Source organism: Podarcis cretensis (genome assembly GCF_951804945.1).
Source record: "Podarcis cretensis genome assembly, chromosome: 3".
NCBI classification, from domain to species: Eukaryota; Metazoa; Chordata; class Lepidosauria; order Squamata; family Lacertidae; genus Podarcis; species Podarcis cretensis.
In genome coordinates this window covers 87,560,285-87,583,115 of record NC_137172.1, presented here as the reverse complement: position 1 = coordinate 87,583,115, position 22,831 = coordinate 87,560,285, and the positions used below count along the sequence as shown (strand labels likewise).

Below are 22,831 nucleotides of genomic sequence, written 5' to 3'. Positions count from 1 at the left end.
AAATGAATCCTTTGAAATACACTTCAGAATGGCATCCCTCCTCCCTTTTAGGCCTGCCACACAGCCTGAGTGTCAACAGGGAAAGAAAACCTTTATTGCCTGTTGGAGATGTCCTCAGCTTCAAATTTAGAGTGAGATGTTTTGAGTGAAATATGGGGTCTTAGACCATGACTTCCTTAGTAGTGCTTCAGCAGTTTTACATCACTGACCACAGATCCTGCCCCCACAAGCATCTGCAGCCCCTTCCTTTTAACCTTCATCTTAAGAGATGATGGTGGTGAAGATGGTATTGATGACAATGAACCCCAGGACAGTAAACAACAAAACAATACATTAAAAAAAAAAGAAATTTAAACCATTTAAAGCACCTGAAAACATTTCCAAGCAGTCACACATGCTCCCAGCTGCTAATTTCAAGATTGCCAGGAGCAGGTTGTTCCAGCCATCAAATGCCTTGTTGAACATGAATGTTTTTAAAGATTGCAAGGGTGACTTCTAGACAACCTGTTTAATGAGCATTCAGCCTGATTTGTTTGAAGAGAGATTAGACTACGAAGGCTATTTAGTAAACACTGATGTTGATTTGTTTGTGGGGAGATTAGACATTGTTGCATTAAGGAACACTTTCCCTCACACGCATTTTCCCGTCACTTTTGTTACCTCAGAAAGCCTGGACTTCTGGGAGAAGCTGGTTTGTTTTGCAGGAGCTCCAGGTCAGCTTTGTGGCAATTGCTCAGCCTGAATTTGTCAGGATGTGACTGAATCCCACAAGAAATGAGTGACAGTCTGGAAGTTCCCAGGGATGGCTTTCAAATGCCAGGCTTATACAACACTGCAGGTCTGTGGCTCTGAGGTCTTTACTAAATGCTTTCGTAAACTTCCAAAAATTTCTTTTGAGTGAAAATGCCTCAGATAGAAGCAGCTTGCCTTTTCTTTCTATGACTGACATGGTAAGCAGCTGTACAACTAGCTCCACCACCACTATTCTACTCCTCCTGTATTATGTTTATATAATTCTCCAGCTCCTGTTTCTGGATCAAGGTCCTTGTTAAGACAAGGATGAGGGGAATGTTGCTCCTGTTAACTGCCATCCATTGCACACTTACTCGGCACAGTAATGTCCAGAGAATGTCATAGGACTTACTTCCAAGTAAGCATACATTGGATCAGGTTGTTACAAAATAAAGCTATATATCTATTGAGGAAAAAAAAAACTAGTTAAGAGAGAATATTATTAATAGGAATAAAGAGCAAGGAAAGATTGTAAGATATGTTAATGAAGCAGATCAGAAGGAGAAGGCCCGAATGAATATTCTGTGGGAACCAGAAGTGACAGAAAGGAAAAACTTAAAAGAGCATATATAGTCTTCCCTCATGTTACTTCACCATCCTGTGTGAGAATGGTTCAAAATCCTCATCAGTGTGAGAGAAGAGCCTTCCTTTGCCCCTTGAAGTACTAGGCCAAAGGGTGTAAGTAGTTCTGAAATGTATACCTTTCTTCTGAAGGGTTTTTCTTGCAAGATTAAAGGCAGCAAGGTTTCTTTTAAGTCTGAGGGAACCTGTGACAAAATAGTTTTGTCTTATATGTGGATGAGGGACCCTTTGGAGTACGCTGCTTTGGAGAGAGTGGAGGTTGACTTGTAGTTGTGAAGAAGGAACCAAGGCAAGCACAACTCCTCATTAGTTTTGGGTCATGGAGGTGCATGCAGGGAGGCCTCTCGATTCTCCGACCCTCCCATTTTTGAGAAATGGAAAAGCTACTCCAAAGAAAAGATTCAGAAGCTCCCTTTTTTGAGAAAGTATCAGAAGGATGGGCCTGGATTTTTATCTTCTTATATGGCAGCAAAAGAAACACTCTGCAAATGTATATGGGACCAGATTGTTAGAAAATAAAGTAATAGATGGATGAGGTGATGAATAACTTGTATAACGGTAACTAGTTGGGAGCAAATATTATTTAAAATAGGAACAAATAGGCTGTAGAGGATCATCATTAATTTGCAGGTTAACTCTACATATGGGGAAATAAAAAAATTCCCTGGAATCTCCTCAGGTTTGTTTATTCTGCCTGGGCAGACACATCTAGCCCTTACTGAACCTTTTTTATGATTTCAAAACTAGGTGCAGAGTCCTGAATCCACATCATGGCAGCTTCTAAGTTCTTAGGCATACCTCTGGCCTAGCAAATATCCACAGTTGGCTGTTTGAACCCAAATAGCAGTATTACACAGTATAGAAATTAAGATTCACTTCCAAAGAGCTATTTGGAATTGTATCTGCATTTTAGTTGGCCTTCCACCACCACCTCAGTGTGTTTACAGTGATGGAGTAGACAGTGAGAGATAACCAAAGTACTAATGTTACTGCCACTGAGAAACAAATAAGGCAATTAAAACTTCAACTTGCGCAAGCACACACACACCCTGACTGAGAATTTCTGTGCTGTTTGCTGATTAGCCTGGCTTCTATAATTTTTAACTTCTCTACCCTCTAGAACTGCAACAACCACTGCCCTATAGAATTCAAAATCTGATTGTCGCATTTGTAAATTTGGTAAATTTACTTACCAAATAAAGAGAGAGGGTGTTACTTTTTCTTATATACTTATTTACTTACTTAATGTTTAACTTTGAAAACTTGTCTTCCACCATTGTTTAATTCCTTCCCCTTTCCCTAACAAGACACATTTTTGTAGACTTATTTCTGGTTGGGGGACTGCATTGCAAAATGAAGTGCAAATTTCAAACAATAACAGCATTTAGATTTGCTTGCTGGTTCAGGAAGTCCAGGCTAAGCAGACTCACATGAAAATTCAAACTGAAATTCTACCCCATTCTTACTTGTGTCCATTGTCTCCAGTCTTTTCCTCCACTACTAGCAATATGAAATGGACAAACATGCTTCATTGTGTTCGTGGGCAGGCACACAACAATAAGAGGCTGCAGCAGTAGCGCCCTGCCTGTCCTGCTGCCCTCCCTAAGCCTCTGTGCATGCTGTTAAATAACTAACTTTTCATTTATATCATGAAAACATGCTCAATTATTCCATAATTTTTCTAAAATGCTAAGCAATATTACCCTTATTTCAGTAACATTCATTTTTGTAATGAATTTAATTATTCTGTTATTGTACTTAATTATTATGTTGCTGTGCCTGTTGTTAACCCACTGAGTGTGCAGTAGTAGCAGAAATGGGGATCTATAAATAAACTTAACTTGACTGACAGCATATTAGCAAGATATGCAGTGCACATTTTCTCCTGGCTGCACCTTAAACAGCTGTTGACTTTTTTTCTTAGAGTTTATTCTCTTAGCCTATAGGAAGATGTAAGTCTATGCTGTCTTCATATTACTAATCGCTCATTCATGCAACTGAATTATTAGTAATAATTCATATTACTAACAGCTAATTCATAGTGCATGAAGCCGACTGATAGATTTTTTTTTTTTGAGGGAGGGGACAAATAGATCTTGGCTAATGGTTCATCAGCCAGCTGAGCTGTTTATTACATGTGCCGATTACTTGTTTGCATGCAGATGCAAAGCTCTCCAAAGTGGTTTAAGCAGCTGGCAGGTTGAATTGTGATCTCTGCTTATGATGAAAGGTTCACATGATTGGTTTGTTCAAAGCAGATTCCAATTCAGTGATTAAAAAAATTCTCATGTTGGCTCAAGCTCCACAAAGCCAGGAAGCTAAGGCTGATAACTTGACACACCCTGTGATCAGTAATGATGTTGGCTATGGCACCATGTGTGCTTATTTACAACTTACCCTCCATGCCTCCCAACTTTTCCTCAGTTTTTCAGGCCCATATCCAGATGGGGAAGGTGGAATGCCTGGAACCAGCAAAGACATAATCCTGCTTCTGTTTAGCCTCTGAGCCTTACTGAGCCTTACTGTATTGCGAGGGAAATCCTCCTGGGCATAGACCCATGTCTCTTTGTTGTTTACATCAGTCTCTGGCAGGCTGGGTTAAACAGTGAGAGATGGGGGTCTCCTGTGATGCAGTAGGTCTGAGAGCGGCACACATATTTCCTAGCACAATTTTGATTGATGATGATGCCAGTAACAATAAATGTCAAAGCAAGTTTTGAAAATAGCTCACCTGTTTTTCATAGATTGCAAAGATGCATAAGGTGCATCTCGGCAGCGTGGAGGTGGTTCATGTACTGACTTTGAGCAGGACTGGGTTGCTTAATTATTGATATTTCAGTGCATTTTTAGGCCAGCACCTTTTCTTCTCTAAAAGGTTCTCACAGGAATTTACACAGAATATCCTGTAGGCAATTGAACTCACAAGTCTAAGCCCACATGCCTTTTTTGTTGTGAAGTGGCATAAGGAGTGTGGGATATGAAGGACTAATAATAATAATAATAATAATAATAATAATAATATGCGCTGGAAGAGGTTGCTTAACCTTTCTACTTTTCAGCTGTAGCACCAAACCACCTAGGCCTGTTTTATCCCCACCAAGTATAGCAAGATCCAAAGCAAGTCGAGGCACTTATGGAGATAACCAGCCATAAGAAAGCCGCAAGCCATGAAGTCAAAACCAGCATTTTGACTTGAGCCTGGGAATGGACAAAGCAGCTGCACTGTCTCCAGTTGTAGGTTCATAATGCATTCCCACTTAGCAGCTTCAAAGGCAATCCCATGCACAGCACAAAAGGGGTTCCCTCAGATATAGAATCATAGAATTGTTGAGTTGGAAGGGACCACAGGGAGGTTCCAACCTCCTGCAATGCAGGAATCTTTTGCCCAACATGGGGTTCAAACACATGACCCTGAGATCAAGAGTCTCGTGTTATACTATGTTGGACCAAAGCCCACGAAACACACCAGGTTGCTAGTGCTTTGATCTGGGGATCAGGGAGGTTTCAAGTCATGATTGTAGTGTGGACTGAACTGGTTCATGTTCCATTTCAAGGTCTATATGGTCCTTCTAATCTCTTCATATCTGGAGAGGATGCCTTATGCTATGCACCATCTTTAAGTGAGATAACATATGTTTGATTTAGCAGCAGGCTTGTTCTGTACTGGTCCTTGAGTTCGAGCAGAGATCTAACTGGCTGTTCAGTTTTTATCAGCAGATGGAAATGTTTCTTGAGTGCCATGGGCACCAGTCACAAAATGGCAGCTGTGGGGGAGTAGTGTAACACAAAATGGTTGCTGTGGGCCATGGCAAAATGTCTGTCCCATCTAAAAGCATAAAAGGAGACAAGACCACGAAATGGTGCAGGCATGTTGCCCACATCAGTAGCCCTATCATGGGTGGAAAAGCACCTTCATAAGCCACCACAGCGCTCCCTCACAGAGGGAAGTTCTTTGCATCTCTCCTCTTGTTTAGAGCAGGAGAGAGAGAGTGCAATGCAAGAGTGAGTCAGGGCAAACAAGAACTGGGCAGAAAGTGCAGTCTCTGGTGCTTTTTGAATTTTTGAGACATTTACTGACCTCTGGTGTTTAGCCACACAAGACATGTGGGGTGAGACTGGCTATTCCTAGAATCCACCTAAACAAGAACACTTTCATTTACTGTATTTAAGAACATTAAATATAATTTCTATATAGGAAATAGCCACACCAGAACAAAAGGCAACTTGATAAAGAATAACAAAATTTTACTACTGTAACCTGGTATACCCGTCTCCCAATTTCAAACAGCTGTCTTTTTTTATCTGTTCCTTCTCCCTCCTCATTCCTCCTCCCATCATCTCCTCTGGCTCTCCCTTCAACTGTCATTCTCCACAGATGCTCAGCTCCTGTCATTCACACCCAGAGTTCCACCAGACTCCCCTGCTGTCAGTCATTCTTCTACTCTTCTGTCACAGGCTTCTATATGGATTTGGGGCTGTATCCAATATTGGCATTCTGCTAGCAGAAAGCACTTCCAATTTTTGTGGATCCCCATGCCCCCTTATGCAGGATATAGTGTGGGTGTCTGTAGTAGGAAAGGTGGAAATCAGCTAACACTTCTTACAGACACAAGTGCTAAGCAGGAAACAGGCAAGCAAGCAGTTGCTAGCACGAAGCCACCAGGAGATACAACCTGGTGTATCTACAATTTCCCTGCAGGTGTTTGTCATGAGCTCCTCAGGTCTGTCAGGATTGGGTTTGGATTGGCAGAATCTGATGCAGGAGGAGGAAGAATTAGGGTGGGGGCTGAATGGTGAGAACTTGGGTTGGAGGAGGGGGAAGATCTTTTTCTGCTCCAGCTTCAGTCACTTTGGAATAGGAAGGAGGGATGGCAGCTATCCCCACCCTCTCCTCGATCTTCCCGTAGAGCAGAGAACCTCAGTGGAGGCTGGGGAGAACCTCAACAAGGAGGGAGAATGAACAGGAGGCAACTGTGACTGAAGAGGAGCCTGAATAGACAGGTGCAATCTTGTTACCTAGAACCAGGTGATACCTTTGGAGATAGGAGCAAAGCCACCCATCCCAACAGAGCATGTGTTTGGAATCTGAGTGAGTCTTCAGAAGGAGTGTGTCATGTCTGGTCTTTGAAAGCTTGCTGAGCAGGTTGTGGAAACACTCTGGGCTTTTTTCTGCTTCTGTCTAGTTCTGAACTTCCCTGGTACTGAACTGTGTCTCCTGAGCCCTTTTGTCAGCTGTTGACAATAAGTAATTTCATTACTTACAAGTAAGAGCTCCTGCTTGCATGTTTTGGGGAAGAGGACAGAACAGTTTTGATATTTAATTTTGGGCTGTGGTTTTGAGTGGCTGTTTTATTTTTATCATGTTCTGATTTGCAATTTCTTTTTTGACTTTTGCCGGCTGCTTTGAATACATTCAGTAGAAAAAAATTAAGGAAATAAATATCTGAAGAGAATTTAAAGAAGTAAATCAAACATTTTGTAGATCTACTGACTGACTGAACTGCTTGTTCACAGCTTGTAATCTACAGTACCAACCCTGCGCCCTACAAAAAGCCACAGAAAGATTATTCATTTCACCCCTTCTGGCATTGTTTTCAACCCAAGTGCTGATGTGTCATCCTGCAGTTAGGCAAAATATATTAAGAGTTTCACTCAACTGGTCCAAATGGATGAATGAACTGCCATATATTTCAGAGGCAGCTGCATCATAATCCAATTGTACAAATCCCACAGAAGAGAAATAGATACATGATTCGTGTAATGTTTTAGAGCCTGTGTTCCTAATTATTCCCATGGTATTTTCAGTCAGAAAAAAAGCCTAACAAATCCAGTCCTTACTCATTTTCACAACCTTACTAGCTTGTTTCCTTGTACTGCTCCCACTGAGGTTCACAGATTGAGAGATCCATTTGAAAGATTGGTGGGTATTTGTCTGGCCCTCCAGTAGGTGTTGGACCACACCCTCCATCATCCCTGATCATTGGCTATGCTTGCTAGAGCTGATGGGAGTTGTAGTCCAGGGACAATTGAAGATCCCTCCCCCTACAATCCCCGGAAAAAGCCCAACTAATGCTTACACAGTTGAGCACATTTTTGAACTCTGGGTTTATATCCAACAGATCCATAGTAGATGTTTGATTTTATACTAAAACAGGCAAATCCAGAAAGATTGAAGTCTGGATTTCGATACATATTGCCATTCTGAACACTGGTGATGGCGTGGTTGCCCACCATTAAGATACATGTTATTCCAAAGTGTGAATAACAATTGCACAAAGTTGGAGTACAATTTAAAACCAATAGATAAGCACAGCAAAACACAGCACGACAAAAAAAACCTCAGAGGATAGAAGAGTTAGAAGAATAAGCACCTGAAGCACCTGAGCATATCGCAATGTGTCCGCCTGGCAGCAAAAAACTCCCCTTATGGGAGGCTTTTCAAAGTAGGAGAGGCCAGCACACTGCAGTTCAATGGAGCCACCACCCTGACACCAGCAATGCTGAGATTTACTGGGGTGGTGTCATGGCAAGGCATCAGCAAGGCTGGCAGTGATAGGAGTGCCAGACTAGTTGCATCAGCTATTTCTGTTCCGAAGTCCAGGGACCACCACATAAGAGGCCATCTCCTCTGTTGAAGCTGAGCAAAGATATTAAGTTGTGTATGGGTGTACAAGAATTAATGAGAGGATGTTATTAAAGTGTCAACATACAACGAGAAAACAATATGACTTCAATTTTACTGTTTGATTCTTCTTCTTCTTCTGTTTCCTTTCCCTTTTCCACAAACCACTTTTGAGATGAAGTGGAATTTCAGAATCATGTATAAAGCCCCCTCTCTCTCCGGGCTCATGTCATTAGTTCCTGTACTGTCCCGGCCAGAGGAGAGGCTTCAAGCTTAAGTGGGGTCATTTGCTAAGGTCAGAGTCCAAGGATACCAATTTACATTCACAGTTTAGGCTCTGGGGAGCAAAGTCAGATCAAGTATGGGTCATTTTCCAGCAAAGCAAGGCCTGATAAAGCAAAGCACAGGTTCAGATATATAAGGTGAGGCAAACCAAGTGTCAAGGCATGGAAGGCAAACTAACAAGGTGGCTAGCACCCTGGATAGCTCCAAGCAGAGACAAGGAATTCTTGAATGTTGCTCCAACATTCCAACCAGCAACTCCAGACTAAAGCTCTGTACACACCACATACCTAAACCATATACAGTGGTGCCTCACAAGACGAAATCAATTCGTTCCGCGAGTTGCTTCGTCTTGCAATTTTTTCGTCTTGCAGAGCGCGGATTCCCCGGGTATTAACGGCTTTAAGAAAAAGGAAGCAAGCCCATAGGGAGATTCGTCTTGCGAAGCACCTCAAAAAAACGGAAAACCCTTTCATCTAGCGAGTTTTTTGTCTTGCGAGGCATTTGTCTTGCGGGGCACCACTGTACCGCCTCCCCAAAAGGAATCGTGGTAACTGTAATTTACTCCTAACAGAGTTGCAGCTCTCAGGATTCTTTGAAGGAGATGTCCTTTCAATGTATGGCATATATGCAGTCTAATGCTTAAATAGGACCACAGCTCACCCTGGCCTCTTAGAAGCTGTGTTTGTGGGAGGGGGGGGGGTTATTAGTTTGTTTTTGTTTTTATGATGTATTTTGTGTTCTCATGTATTTTAATGTTGCGAACCACCCTGTGATCTTCCAATGAAGGGTGGTATGCAAATTTAATAGATAATAATAACACATTTATTTTAACAAAGTTTATATACCACATAGCTGTGGTGTAGGCCTTGTCCCACCTGGTCTGGGAGGGCAAGGCCCTGACTGACTCCAGCAACAAAAGCTGAGGCTGCTGAACAAACTCTTTGGCTGGGGTAATTTTTTTAGCAGCTTTGCCGTTGTTGTTGGGGAAGGGTTGTTGCTGTTATTGATATTAACTTTTTGTATCTCTGTTATTAGCTCTTATTTTGATTTATATGGAAATTGTTCAGTTTGACTGTGCACATTTTGATGTGTTTTATTTATTGTTTAAATTTGTAATTATGGGTTTTTTTATGCTGTACGCTGCCTTGAGCATGGTTTTAACCATGGAAAGGCAGCATACAAATAAAATGATGTATGTATATGTGTTGATTGTAACAAACATCTAAAGCAGTTTACAAGAAATATTAAGATTATCAGTAAACACATGTAAAAGCAAGTAATTAAAACATTTTTTAAACAGTTGAAATCAGCAGTAAACTAAAAAGAGATTAAAGTACATCAACTTCTACTTGTCTGGACAGACTTGCCTAAACAAAAAGGTGTTAAGCAGTCACCCAAAAAATACAGTGAAGGAGCCTCCCTGGTTTCAGTAAGAAAGGGAGTTCCAAAGTGTAGGTGCTGCCACACAAAAAGATTGATTTCTGACAACTGCAGAACAAATATTATGTGGTATCTGTAACAGTGCCAGTTCTGCAGATTGAAGTGGGCACATATGGGGTATCAGCCCACAAATAAACTGGTCCCAAGCTGTTAAGAGCTTTATATACCAATGGTATATATACTGAAATGGAGGGATATTTATATATGCAATTAAATAAAGAATATTTATTTATACTTCTCAAATCTGAATTTTGTAGAAAAGGTTTTTCCTTTAAAGGGTGATGAAGCGTTGTAAGCCAATATAAAACAACAACAGCCCTAATTTCCATATCTAAACAAAAACACGAGAGTGTAGTGATTCTAAACCTATACTTAAAAATTACAATACTGTAAATAACCATTAAGACTACTTGGCCTATATTCAAGTCAATTGTTAATTGCACTTGGTATTTAAATCTTCTTCTGCCTCTTGTTGTTGTTTTGGTACATCAAAATATAGTCTTCTGGCCTACTTTCCTGGCTGAAAACTAGGATACAGGAACACACATATAATGGGAATAGCATTCAAGGAAATATAATAAGCATCAATTTTTTAAAAAAACAACAACGACCCTATAACAAATATCATAACATTTCAACTCTATGCACACTTACCTCAACTCAGAAGGTATATATAGGATTGTATTTCAATTGTCTCAAGATTTAGAATGTGTGGGGAATTTGTGGCTCATCAGATGTTCCTGGATTACAACTCCCATCATCCTTGGCCATTGGCCATGGTCTGGCTGGACTGATGGGCACTGTAGACTAGCAACATCAGGACAGCCACAGGTTCCCCACTCGTAGTTGTGACGTTAACATATATGAGAGAGTGCTGGAGGGGAAATAGTTAAATAGGATGCTCAGACAGGACTCAGGGGGGTGGAGTCAGTGGGTCTATAAAACTAGTTCGGGGGAGTTCGTTGAGAGTTGTTGGTGGGCAGTTGGTTGGGTTTCATGGGTTTCATGGGTTGGCTGGTTGGGAAAGGCAGTTGGTAATAGAGAGACAGTTAGGGCAGTTGGTCCTTGAGTGTGGGGAGGTAGCAGAGATAGAGAGAGGAACATAAGATTAAGAAAGTAAAGAGGAACACCTTTTGGAATGCTGTAAAAGTTTTGTTTTATGTCTGAAATAAAATACACTCTTCTTTATTAATTGAAAAGCTGACTGAGACTGAAGTGATTTTACCAGGGAGGACCTGGTTGGTGGCAGCGGATTAGTGGTGTACGGGTCAATAGTCCGTGAGATGACCGGGGGCTCCGTACAAACGCCACAGTAGTTTAAAAGAAAATGAGAGGTCAAGCAGGCTTTCTATATATTTACCCATCCAGGAAACTGCCTTGCTCACTCTTTGCTTAACTGGCAGAGGTACATGTCAGGGTGCAGTTCTCAGCTGTGGTACTGGTTGGAATTAAGGGTTCCCCTCCCCCGCCAATCTGCTGATGAAACTAATTGATTATTTCTGCCTTAGTTCCAGAGAGCAAGATAGCTTCCTCCAGGTACTGCCAGGATTCAGGCAGAAGATACCAAAGTGGTGTATCAGCAAAGCAGCTACATCTACTCATGAACTGCCTGGTGCTTCAGGTAAGGGGAGATTTGTGATTGCAGGTTGATTTTCTCATTGGCAAAAGTCTCCAGGGTCTCTTGCCTAAAGAGATGAGGTGGCCCCCAGGGAGAGGGCCTTTTCACTGGTGGCACCCTGAGTTTGGATTGCTTTCCCAGTGAGGCTTGCCTGGCATCTACCTTCAGATCTTCAGACCAGTGGGAGATTTTTTATTCTCCCAGGCTCTTCAGAAAACCCATGAAATTATTTTTAGCTGGGTTCTAACTGTTATTGTAGGGACGCAGGTGGTGCTGTGGGTTAAAGCCTCAGCGCCTAGGGCTTGCCGATCGAAAGGTCGGCGGTTCGAATCCCTGCGGCAGGGTGCGCTCCCGCTGCTCGGTCCCAGCGCCTGCCAACCTAGCAGTTCGAAAGCACCTCCGGGTGCAAGTAGATAAATAGGGACCGCTTACCAGCGGGAAGGTAAACGGCGTTTCCGTGTGCGGCTCTGGCTCTGGCTCTGGCTCTGGCCAGAGCAGCGATGTCACGCTGGCCACGTGACCCGGAAGTGTCTCCGGACAGCGCTGGCCCCTGGCCTCTTAAGTGAGATGGGCGCACAACCCCAGAGTCTGTCAAGACTGGCCCGTACGGGCAGGGGTACCTTTACCTTTAACTGTTATTGTAGAATGGTTCTGTGCTTTTTGTGCTGTTTCCTTTCCCCCCTTTTTAATGCAGATAATTGTATTGATTTTAGTGTTTTAACTTCTTTATTGTTATATAATTTATTGTCCTCAATTTTGTGTGAACTGCCCAGAGGATGTTTTTGATGGGTGGTCAATAAATGTCAGAATGTGAAAAATAATAACCGTAGAGCACTACCATAATATAGGCTCACAATGTGTAGAAAGAAAATGTAGGACATTTAGATTGTAAAGTTCAAATAAAATAGAGGAGGGGAAGCAGTTTAAGATTCCTTCCTCTGGCTTTAGTGTACTGACATAATAGCCTTCTTTCTAGGCTGAGATATTCTAGAGGCCATAATATGCTATTTTCTTTTCTTTGTATACCAGGGTGGGGGAAGCCTTTTCTGTCAGAATTCAGGCTCGGTCAGAGGTATGTGCCTATCTCTCCAGGCACCGGCTGAATTCTTTTGACCTCCCTCCGGCGACTCCCGGCAGGAAATACACACGAGGTCCGTTCCGGCGATTTTCCTCAGGCTGTGAGAAAAACACACCAACTGCTCTCCTCCTCCCTGCTCTCCAGCATATCCCCAGGGAGGGGAATCAGACACAGACAGAAATGTATCTACATGTTTTATTCCTGTCTTCAGCAGTCATACAGTAAAAGATGTCCGCTCTCTTCAACAAACAGAGAGAAACTCCAAACTCCACCCATGTACATCCTGTACAGGTCATATGACACACACTGAGCTCACATCCTGTGCTCAATAAGGAGAATGGACTGCCCCTTTGTTTCCATGGCAACAGTCACATACATCCTGTCTGGCTTTGCAGCCACCAGCAGCTGACTGAGCTGCTGGAGCCTTTGCTTGCTGCAGCATTGCTGCTTTAGAATAACATACTCCCCCTAAAGCATCAATGCGTGCTGCGAGCAAAGCGTCATCCAGAGAAGAAAACAAACAGTTGTTATACTTATAACACTCCCCTGTTGTTTCAGTTCCACCCTTGGAACTACACGCCACTGGTTTTACCAATGTACCTCTCTGGTTGTGTGACTTCCAAGGAATGAGTGCTTCTGCATTACCTTGGTTAGCAACTCTCTGTTGTGCCTTTGTCTCTGACTCAGACACAGCTTCAATTTGACCTTGGTCGTTTACAACAGCAACACATGCAATAGCTAGGTTGGCAAACTCTTTTGAATACCTCTTGGGTGGTACACCCTTCGTTGCTCTCTCAGACCTACGTAAGAGGTGCTGCTCTCCCTTGCTTTCTGGTTCAGCCTCTGAACTCTCTGAAGAACCAGTACTAAGCTTAATCAGTGGTTCATCCTCCTCTTCTGAGGGTCTAGTCATTACGTGAGCTTTCCTCTCAATGACTGTGACAACTGAGCTGTCTGAGCTATCGCTGTCATCATCAGTACTACTGAACTCAATAAGATCAAACTCATCATCATCATCATCAGAATCATCATCATCTCCTGTGGGAAATGTGTGAACAATCACTCGCTCCTGTTCAGGAGCACTCTCTAGAAATTTTGTGAGAATCACCTGACCAGATTTAGACAAAATTACTCTGTAGAGACCCTTTTCATAACCCACAAAAATGCCTCTGGCATTCTTTACTCCACCCGGAGCTTCTGTTCTCACATGAGACCCAAAAACCTTGAAATGGGCAACAGAAGGTTTTCTGTGGAACAGTTTCTCAAAAGGAGAACTTCCCAATTCTTTTGAAACCTTTCTCAACCACGTATAACAAAATGACATTAGCGACTCAGCCCAGTACTCATGTGGCAGATGTGAACTAAGCAATTGCGCTTCCATTCCCTTTTGCAATTCTTTGTTCACCCTAACACAGACACATCTGTTCCAAGCTTCTTCGGAAGCTGCAATTTTGTGTCTTATCCCTTTCTTCTTCAGGAACCTCTGGAAATCCTGTAAGAGAAAAATTGGCTTCTCATCTGTAGAAAGACAATCTATGTCAGCATCATGCATGTTTTTAACCTTGTCACAAAACTCTTTAAACCTTTCTAAGGCTTCTTTCGGTCTCTCCAAAAGATAAATCCAGACAAAACCTGTAAAAGAATCAACACATATTAGGTAATACTTTGCATTGCCTCTAGATGGTGCTAAAGGACCAATCACATCAGCATACACCCGCTGAAATGCCTTGTCGACCCTCGAGGTGACCTGCTTGGCGTTCTTCTTGGCTACACCTGCAAAAGAGATCATGTTAGAATTACAATTCATGTAATCACTTTGATCAAAAGTCAACAAATACAGTCCATCTTTCTCTTCGGCAGAAAGATACAACTCTCCATCTTTGTAGATCTCGCAGTGTTGATCATCATAGGACAGTTTTAGTCCCTTCTTGGCAATCTGCGAAACGCTGAGCAGATTGTACTTCAACTCTGGAACCAAATAAACATCGTTTATAGTCAAGTTCAGACTATTAAGATACACAGTCCCAATTCCGGTGGCTTCCAGCTCTTGACCGTTGGCTTGTTGTACAACGAAGCTTTGCTTCTTAAACGACGAAAACAAATCCCTGCGATGGGTCATGTGAACCGTCGCTCCCGTGTCTAAAACGAAGGAATTCCCCACTTGTGGTGTGGCTTTTAGGGACATCAAAGCCTTTGCAGGCTTCGCCTGTGACTTGGCATGACTTCTGCCTGACGCCTCAGACTTCGTGGAGCTTCCCTTGGCTCCTTTGTTCTGACGTGGCTTCCTGCAGTTCCGCTGAAGATGCCCAGTCTGTCCACAATTGTGGCATCGGACAACGTTCAAAGCTACAGCGTCTCCTCCAGTAGCTACAGCAGTGGGGGTGTCTGAACTCCGTTCTTCCCTCCCCCTGTCCTTGACCTCCAGTGCGGCAAGTCTGTCATGTTCACAAAGAACCACGGCAAAGACCCTGTCCGACGTTAGATCAGCTGCTGGGAGAGACCCCAGCTGACTGGCAACCGTTTTGTAAGTCCGATTCAGGCTGTTGATCACCATGAAGCAAAACACTTCCTCATCCAGACGGAAATTGCGTTCCACCATCTGCTGACGCAGAAATTTCATTTCCGTCAGGTGCGCTTGAACATCTCCATCAGGCGCAAGCCTCAGGTTAGTCAGCTTTTCAAAATACAGCAACGCTGAAGAACCTGCATCTCTCTGATGTGTCCTTCTCAGCGTGTCCCAAACATCTTTCGCGTGCTCTAAATCTTGTATATGAATAAGCTGAGAATCTGACACACACAGAATTATTGCCGTTCTGGCCTTCACATCCTGTGACTCCCAAACAGGTGTTGGTGCTGCAGGGATGGGGTTCTCAATCACCCCAAACAGTCTCTGATTCTGCAGCAAGGCCTTCATCTTAATAGACCAAGATGCATAATTGTCACTGGTCAAAAGGGGTGGAGAAGGCAGGCCTCCCCCCTTCTTGGCATCCATTTTGAGTCCTTGCATTGACTCTCAAACACAAGCCTCTAAAATCCAATAGCTGGCTTGTTTACACTTTGTGCACCTGGCAGCTATAACACTGGCTGCTTGGAAAGTCCCTTTCACAGTTCCTTTGTAAGGGCCTAGTCAAAACACGAGCTGTTTGTGCCTCTCTGGGCATAGCCTGACTTCCAGCCCTTATCTTGAAACTGGCCTGCGTTGCTAAGCAACCACATTCCTTTCCTTGGACAGGAAAAACCACAAGAATGTTTGGAATGCAGACTCTTCTCTCTCGGAGCTGTTTTTCCCAAACGTTGCTCCCATGAAGCAGAGAATTAATCCATCTGCATTCACACCCTTAAGCCCGAAAATCTCATACCTGGGCTCCGTAGCTTGGCTTTCAGCTTCTTCTGGTCAGCTTCTAGCTGCAGAGAATCAGCCTCCATCTCAGGCCTCCATGGAGAGGGATGAAAATAGCAGCTCTGCTCCTATTTCTGCAGACTTCCATGGATCGTAGCAACCATCCTCTGCTACCAATGTCAGAATTCAGGCTCGGTCAGAGGTATGTGCCTATCTCTCCAGGCACCGGCTGAATTCTTTTGACCTCCCTCCGGCGACTCCCGGCAGGAAATACACACGAGGTCCGTTCCGGCGATTTTCCTCAGGCTGTGAGAAAAACACACCAACTGCTCTCCTCCTCCCTGCTCTCCAGCATATCCCCAGGGAGGGGAATCAGACACAGACAGAAATGTATCTACATGTTTTATTCCTGTCTTCAGCAGTCATACAGTAAAAGATGTCCGCTCTCTTCAACAAACAGAGAGAAACTCCAAACTCCACCCATGTACATCCTGTACAGGTCATATGACACACACTGAGCTCACATCCTGTGCTCAATAAGGAGAATGGACTGCCCCTTTGTTTCCATGGCAACAGTCACATACATCCTGTCTGGCTTTGCAGCCACCAGCAGCTGACTGAGCTGCTGGAGCCTTTGCTTGCTGCAGCATTGCTGCTTTAGAATAACATTTTCAGCCCAACAGCCACATCCCCATGTGAAAAGTGGGAGGACCCCCTCCCCCCACAACACATTACACACTTATACATGTCCACAAACCAAATAATGCATATACATGCACATCCATCCATTCTCACACATAACACAGGGAACACCAAGTTTTTAATATTACCACTCTTCAATTAAAATTCAGGTACCAGATCAGGCCAGCTGGTGATACGACTAGCTTTCCTCCCTCCTTCTGAAATATTTAAACATTTGGAACAAATATAATACATCTATTGCTCTGGCATAAGAAGCTGAGGTTTCTGGAGATTTGCACGTGTAGGTGCTAACAGAGAGGATTTTTTAAAAACCTAGGCGGGACTCTTGTTGTGACGAGGAATCCTCCATCATAATTACATCAATACCTAGAATTGTTTTGGAAAATAACATATGCAAGTTAAAGACAAATATTATACTTCTTTCCTTTAACATGATTCAACTCCTTTAAAAATGTTTATATTTATATTTGTGTGCTTCAGTAGGAAAATGTAGATGTACCTTAATATTTTGCAAAATTAGGTATAAATAGCTACATAAAAGCAAAGTTATAAGTGAGACGTAAATGAAGAAACCAAAGGGCATTTGGAGAAAAGGAAGCCAGTTTGTCATCAATACAGTTCGTTCGCTCCTAGGGAATTTAGCCAACACATATGCTTGTCTAACAGGGGGTCTTAGAACAGCGAGTGATCATAAGAACCATATGTGCTAGTGTACCAATGAACAACTTGGCTCAGTGTGTATAACATTTCCTGTATTTTTCAGAACCACCTTGCATTTAAATAGATACACTGTCAACACATTGCTGGCTTGATGCTATATTCATCTACTTGTGTTAGCAGCACCAAAAGCTAGAATACATTTATCACTTGGGGTGTTTTAAAGACTGAAGCAGCCTTGATGTGGACTGAAAATTATTGACCTATAAACGATCTTAACAACCTTGTTTCACAGGGTTTAGCAAGCTGCATTACTGTATTGAGTCTCGCAGGTAGGGCTCCAAGGCTGCACAACACTGAACACAGTGGGGCTTACTTCTGAGTACACACATAAGATTGCACTCTAAAGATGGCAGGTTGGTGCAACAGCACTCCATACAAACTTCACTACTTACTGCACCAGTTTTGCACATATAGACCAATGGCTGTGTTGAGTACTCATCCCACGTTCATATCTTAACCTACTTCCCTTCAATCAACATGAGAAAAGGGGAAGTGTATGTCACCAAGGAACAAAATGGCTCCAAGGAGAGAGATACTGCATGAGAGCCATAGGTTTAAAAAGCTGGCCTGCAAGCTTTAGATTCATCAACAGAAGCCTTAGTTAAGTTCCCTCACCCCTCAAATTTAAACCACAATATTTTGCCTTTCTACCAATATTGGCTTACAACAAAGCTTAATCAGAGAGAGATGGTTGTAAATTAATTAAAAATGTATTAATTTAAAAATTATCTGCGGCCTTTACACTGGGAAAGCTCAGCCGGTAGAGCATGAGACTCTTAATCTCAGGGTTGTGGGTTCAGGGTTGTGGGTTGGGCAAAAGATTTCTGCTCTGCAGGGGATTGGACTAGATGACCCTCATGGTTCCTTCTATGATTCTATGAAAAATCTGTTATCTTGTCTTTTTATCACAAATGGGACCCTCAAGACAAGTAACAACCAACATAATGATCTTTCTTTCCAACAATAAGTGGAAAGTTTTGCTTATTAAACAGTAAGTTATGTCACACATCTTTCACTATTCCTCAAAAAGGCATCAACATGGAGGTTTGGGAACTATCCAGATTTATTTACACTCCCTCTATATATGCACACACACAGTGCTTTTTTCTAAAAAAAAATGTTTAGGAGTACAGTACTCTCATTTTCCTACTCATATTGAAATACTGCCCCTCAATGAGGATAAACTTAGATTCACAAAATGTTTAGGGTATGTGTACCCCTGCACCCCTCCCAGAAAAAAACCACTCTCTCGGTATAATTTTGAAATATTATTTTTTACAATAATAATTCACTCCATGATTAAATACAACATATGGAGCAAAACACACACTCGATAATACAATCCTGTAACACATGTTTAAGATTGCAAATCCCATAACACATGCATGAAAGGGAAATGCAAGGATGTGAACACCCAGAGCCTTTAAGTGAAATGAGCAACTGGGAATATTGAAAGAATGACAGCAGACTCAGAACTAGCTGAAATTTGAATGGGCAGATTGATTTTCTGTGCAAATCCATTGCTTGACTCCGGGAAAATATTATTGAAAAGGCTTTCCTGTGGCTTTCCTATAGTCTGAGACATATATTGCTTGAAAAGCTTACTAAGAACAGTGGTCCAGATTTGAAACTGCAGTAGAAGTTCACTGTTCAGAAGCAGTACAGTAGTGATGTTGGGTCAGGAGGACTTGGCAGAAGTCCAGTCCACCCCATCAGTGGAAGGACCGGGAAGGTCCTCAAATACACCAGGCTGCAAGTAAGCAAGGTAATACACATTACTCTCTGGTAAGAGCATCCCCATCTAAAACGAACCAATTCCACTACTGCTCAGAAAAGATTAACTTTCTTTTGGTTACATGTTGTTTCAAGCACTTTGTCGAGAGACAATGTATGTATGCATTATAAAAATTAATATGTAAGGCAGGCCAGCCAGCCATATATATTTGTTGTGGCTCATGACTGCTGCCTATAAGCCATATCCCACTTTTTAAAAAATCCCTCCTTTGCACAATCCTCAGTGATGCCCTGAAATGGTGTGTGCAGTGTGTGTTTAAAGATTAGGCAGAAACTGGGTTTGCAGTGACTGAGTCCTAGGTGCAGAGGCAAGCCTTTCACATCTCCTACCCTGTACAGGAACAATTTGGACACCTGTTTCCTCCTGGCTTTCATTTTCCTCCCTGCTGCTGATATAGCCGCTCTATCTTGGGAATCAGGGGCTTGCTGCCAATTAGGCTTGCTATAACAGAGCTGGATTATTTTTTTTGGGGGGGGGGAGGAATGTTGACAAGGCTAATTGCTGGCCTATTGGCAGCAGGTTTAGTGCTTTGAGCTGCATGGAAAAGGATTTTAAACCTCAGCTTGCCAGGTGCCATGTTAATGCACTCTATTGCAAGATATAGCACCTATATATGACTTTCCAACAAACATCATTTAAAACATTTGATACCTTCCTGCAAGGCAGGAAGCGTTACACTCTGTAAGCATTCCCTGGGACTTTCTTTCTTTCTTTCTTTCTTTCTTTCTTTCTTTCTTTCTTTCTTTCTTTTTCTTTTACTACAGAGCCCCACATTCTCTACAAATTGGAGAATTAAGCTGCTGGCGCTATTTCCAAGGAATCCAGCAAGGTTTCCAGTATTTTGAGACTTCACACATATAAAAAAAGAATCTTTGCGCTCTGCCATGGGAGGAAAGACAAAATAAAAATTCAAATGTAGTGAGTGACTACTTCTAAAGTTCTGGAAACAGGAGGGGTTCTAGAGTGGTATCTCTGTGGACATTGTATCCAGCTGTTTCTGAAGAATGGGGACCATTGTTGGAAGAGGAACGCATTTCATTTTCAAAATGAAACCATAGGCTCAGTGTCAATGGTTTTGAAAAATCAAGGTGCAGGGGATCAGCTGTGTATCATAGCCTCTATTTCTGAGGACCATCTCTTGCCACTGAATTTCTGCATGAGGTTAGGAAGACAGGAGAACATTTGTGTAGAGAGGGTGGTTAATAGGAACTGGGCCATACACACAGTGAACCAGCAGCCTGAAATGTGAGCCACAATAACAGAGATTGCTTTGAAGAGGATTTAAACTACACTGCTGCTCTTGGGATATGTAACGAGATGAGAAGGAGGTGCAACTTCCATTTGAAGAGGTGGACCGATGCTTTTCCGGCATCAGACTGATCACAGGGAAGAAGGATTTTTGTTGTCCCAAAGGGAGAGGAGGGCTAGCTCTACCACTAGGCAGAGTAAGGTGTCTGCCTCAAGCAGCTGATTCTGAGTGTCATGAAAAGGCAGCAATTGACAATTATTTGACTTGTTGTTGTGGAAAGTTAATTGGACTCAGTGCTGCCTATGCATGTTAGGTTTTTTTTTTTTTTTTTGCAGCCTCCACATGATGCTGTCCTTATCAAAATGCTGTCCCTTATTATTTCCCCAATTAATCTGAATTTGCCATGTAAAAACAAAAACAATGGAAATGGTAAATATGGATTAAATGGAGGAGGGGGATGGAATGGCATTTAAATGGTATAGGGTTAAATAGGTAGGAATGGCACGCATACAATAAAGTGAAAGTCCATAGTTGTTTTTTTAAACCATATATTTCAAAAATCTCTGTTTAGTGTTTGGGACAGATATAAAAACTTAGTGCAGTCAAAGACACCTTGGTGGCTGTCACCTTTAGAGGCTTTCTCAGTGAAGAGAAAAAATATGGAATCAAATTGGGCAACTTATAAAGAAATTTTAAAGGAAGAGCATAACATACTCAATTTTTTAAAAAAAATTGAAAAAATCAGATATTGGTGGATTGGTTATTATACTACCAATTAAATGATGTGTTTAAAATAGACAGGAAAATTGGGTTTGAGAAAGAAACATCAAAATTAGAAAAAGAATTACTATAAAATGAAAAGAAAACATTATCAAAAACCTATTGACTCCTGCTGGATTGGGAGGTCAAGGATGAAGAGATCAAAGATGTGATGGTCAAATGGGAAAAAAGGTTTTGGGTACTCCATACAGATGGAGGATTGGGAAAGACTATGGCAAAAGGATTTAAAATTCATGGCCTGTTACACAATAAAAGAAAAATTTATGAAAATGCTGTATAGGTGGTACATGACCCCCAGCAAATTGGCCAAAATACAGTATATAAATCAAAGTCAAATCTATGCTGGAGGTGTAATCAAGGGGAAGGAACAATGTACTACATGTGGTGGGATTGTGACAAAATTAAAAAATTCTGGAACACTGTCTATGACAATTTTAAAAAAAAATTCAGACAAACTTTTGAGAAGAAACCTGAAGCCTTTCTTCTAGGGATTATGACAATTGATAATACAAATGACAAAAAATGGTATTCCTATATGCTACAACAGCAGCAAGAATGTTAATCGCTAGAAATTGGAAGGGGGACAGGACACCAACAAAGGAAGAATGGCAAACTAAATTGTATGAGTATTTGGAATTAGCAAGAATGACAGAGACAATCAGGAACCAACCAAACCAAAAACTCAACTGGGAGAACATTGTTCTCAAATAAAACCTTTGATATGTTTCGACTAAATTTTGCAAAGTAAAGATCAGATAGGGAATATATATTATGTATTAGAAAGGCAAAAAGGAAAAACAACACACCTGAAAAGAGAAAGAAGACAGAAGAAGCCACACTGAGATGGTGGGAAGTCACTTGTGTAGAAATATTGTTATTGTTTGGTTTTTATAGGTGTACAATATATGCTAAAGAGTGAATAGAATACGTATATGCTAAAGAGTGAATGGAATATGTATATGAACAACCAATTTAAAACTCAATAAAAAGCCATTAAAAATAGGTAGGAATGGGATGACACCTTAATAATAATAATAATAATAATAATATTTATACCCCGCCCATCTGGCTGGGTTTCCCCAGCCACTCTGGGCAGCTTCCAACAAAATATTAAAATACAATAGTCCTTCAGATATTAAAAGCTTCCCTAAACAGGGCTGCCTTCAGATGTCTTCTAAAAGTCTGGTAGTTGTTTTTGCCTTTGACATTTGGTGGGAGGGTGTTCCACAGGGTGGGCACCACTACCAAGAAGGCCCTCTGTCTGGTTCCCTGTAACTTCATTTCTCGCAGTGGGGGAACCACCAGAAGGCCCTCGCTGCTGGACCTCAGTGTCCGGGATGAACAATGGGGGTGGAGATGCTCCTTCAGGTATACTCGACTGAGGCTGATGTTCTGTAGATGCTGTCAAAAACTTTGAATTCATGAGCAGCACTGAGTCCATATCAAGCTACTGGGCGTGGAAGCACTTAAAGGCATTTGTAGTATTGGCTGCCTCAGATGCCAGAATAATTTGGCCAGCCAAAGATACTATGAATCCTGATGTAGGGAGGGTGGTGCTGTTTGCTGTTCTGCCTGTGGCAGCAAAATATCATGAGCTGGTTTTGGGGAAGAGAAGTGGTGAATGAAGTTCCAGTCCTTTAGAAAGATGAATACTAACAACATCAGTGAAATACCAAGGAGGGAAACCTATAGCAAGAACCTAAGTAAACTCAAATACAATGTTAGTAGTACAGTTACAAGTTGCTCTCATATCTTAGGGTTAGTCCTGAAAATACTGATTATTTGGCGTGGTTCATATGTTGTATGAAGATAAACCATGGTTTAATGC

General features: G+C 42.0%; 1 protein-coding gene and 1 long non-coding RNA gene across 4 annotated transcripts in view; one reads left to right on the top strand and one right to left on the bottom strand.

Annotated features, from left to right (window-relative positions):
• Positions 1-22,831, bottom strand: part of ASRGL1 (asparaginase and isoaspartyl peptidase 1) — a 70,091-nt gene that overhangs the window by 41,935 nt on the left and 5,325 nt on the right. The window contains exon 1 of one of the 3 annotated variants that reach the window (XM_079970567.1): positions 18,785-18,897. The exons of the other annotated variants lie outside the window; for them this stretch is intronic. The gene's annotated coding sequence lies outside the window, so the exon portion shown is untranslated. Of the gene's footprint in view, positions 1-18,784; positions 18,898-22,831 lie in introns of those variants that run through there. 3 annotated transcript variants of the gene reach the window in all.
• Positions 376-20,634, top strand: LOC307212981. Its single transcript, XR_013837323.1, has 3 exons — positions 376-838; positions 11,230-11,342; positions 19,739-20,634. It is a non-coding gene; the product is annotated as an uncharacterized lncRNA (long non-coding RNA).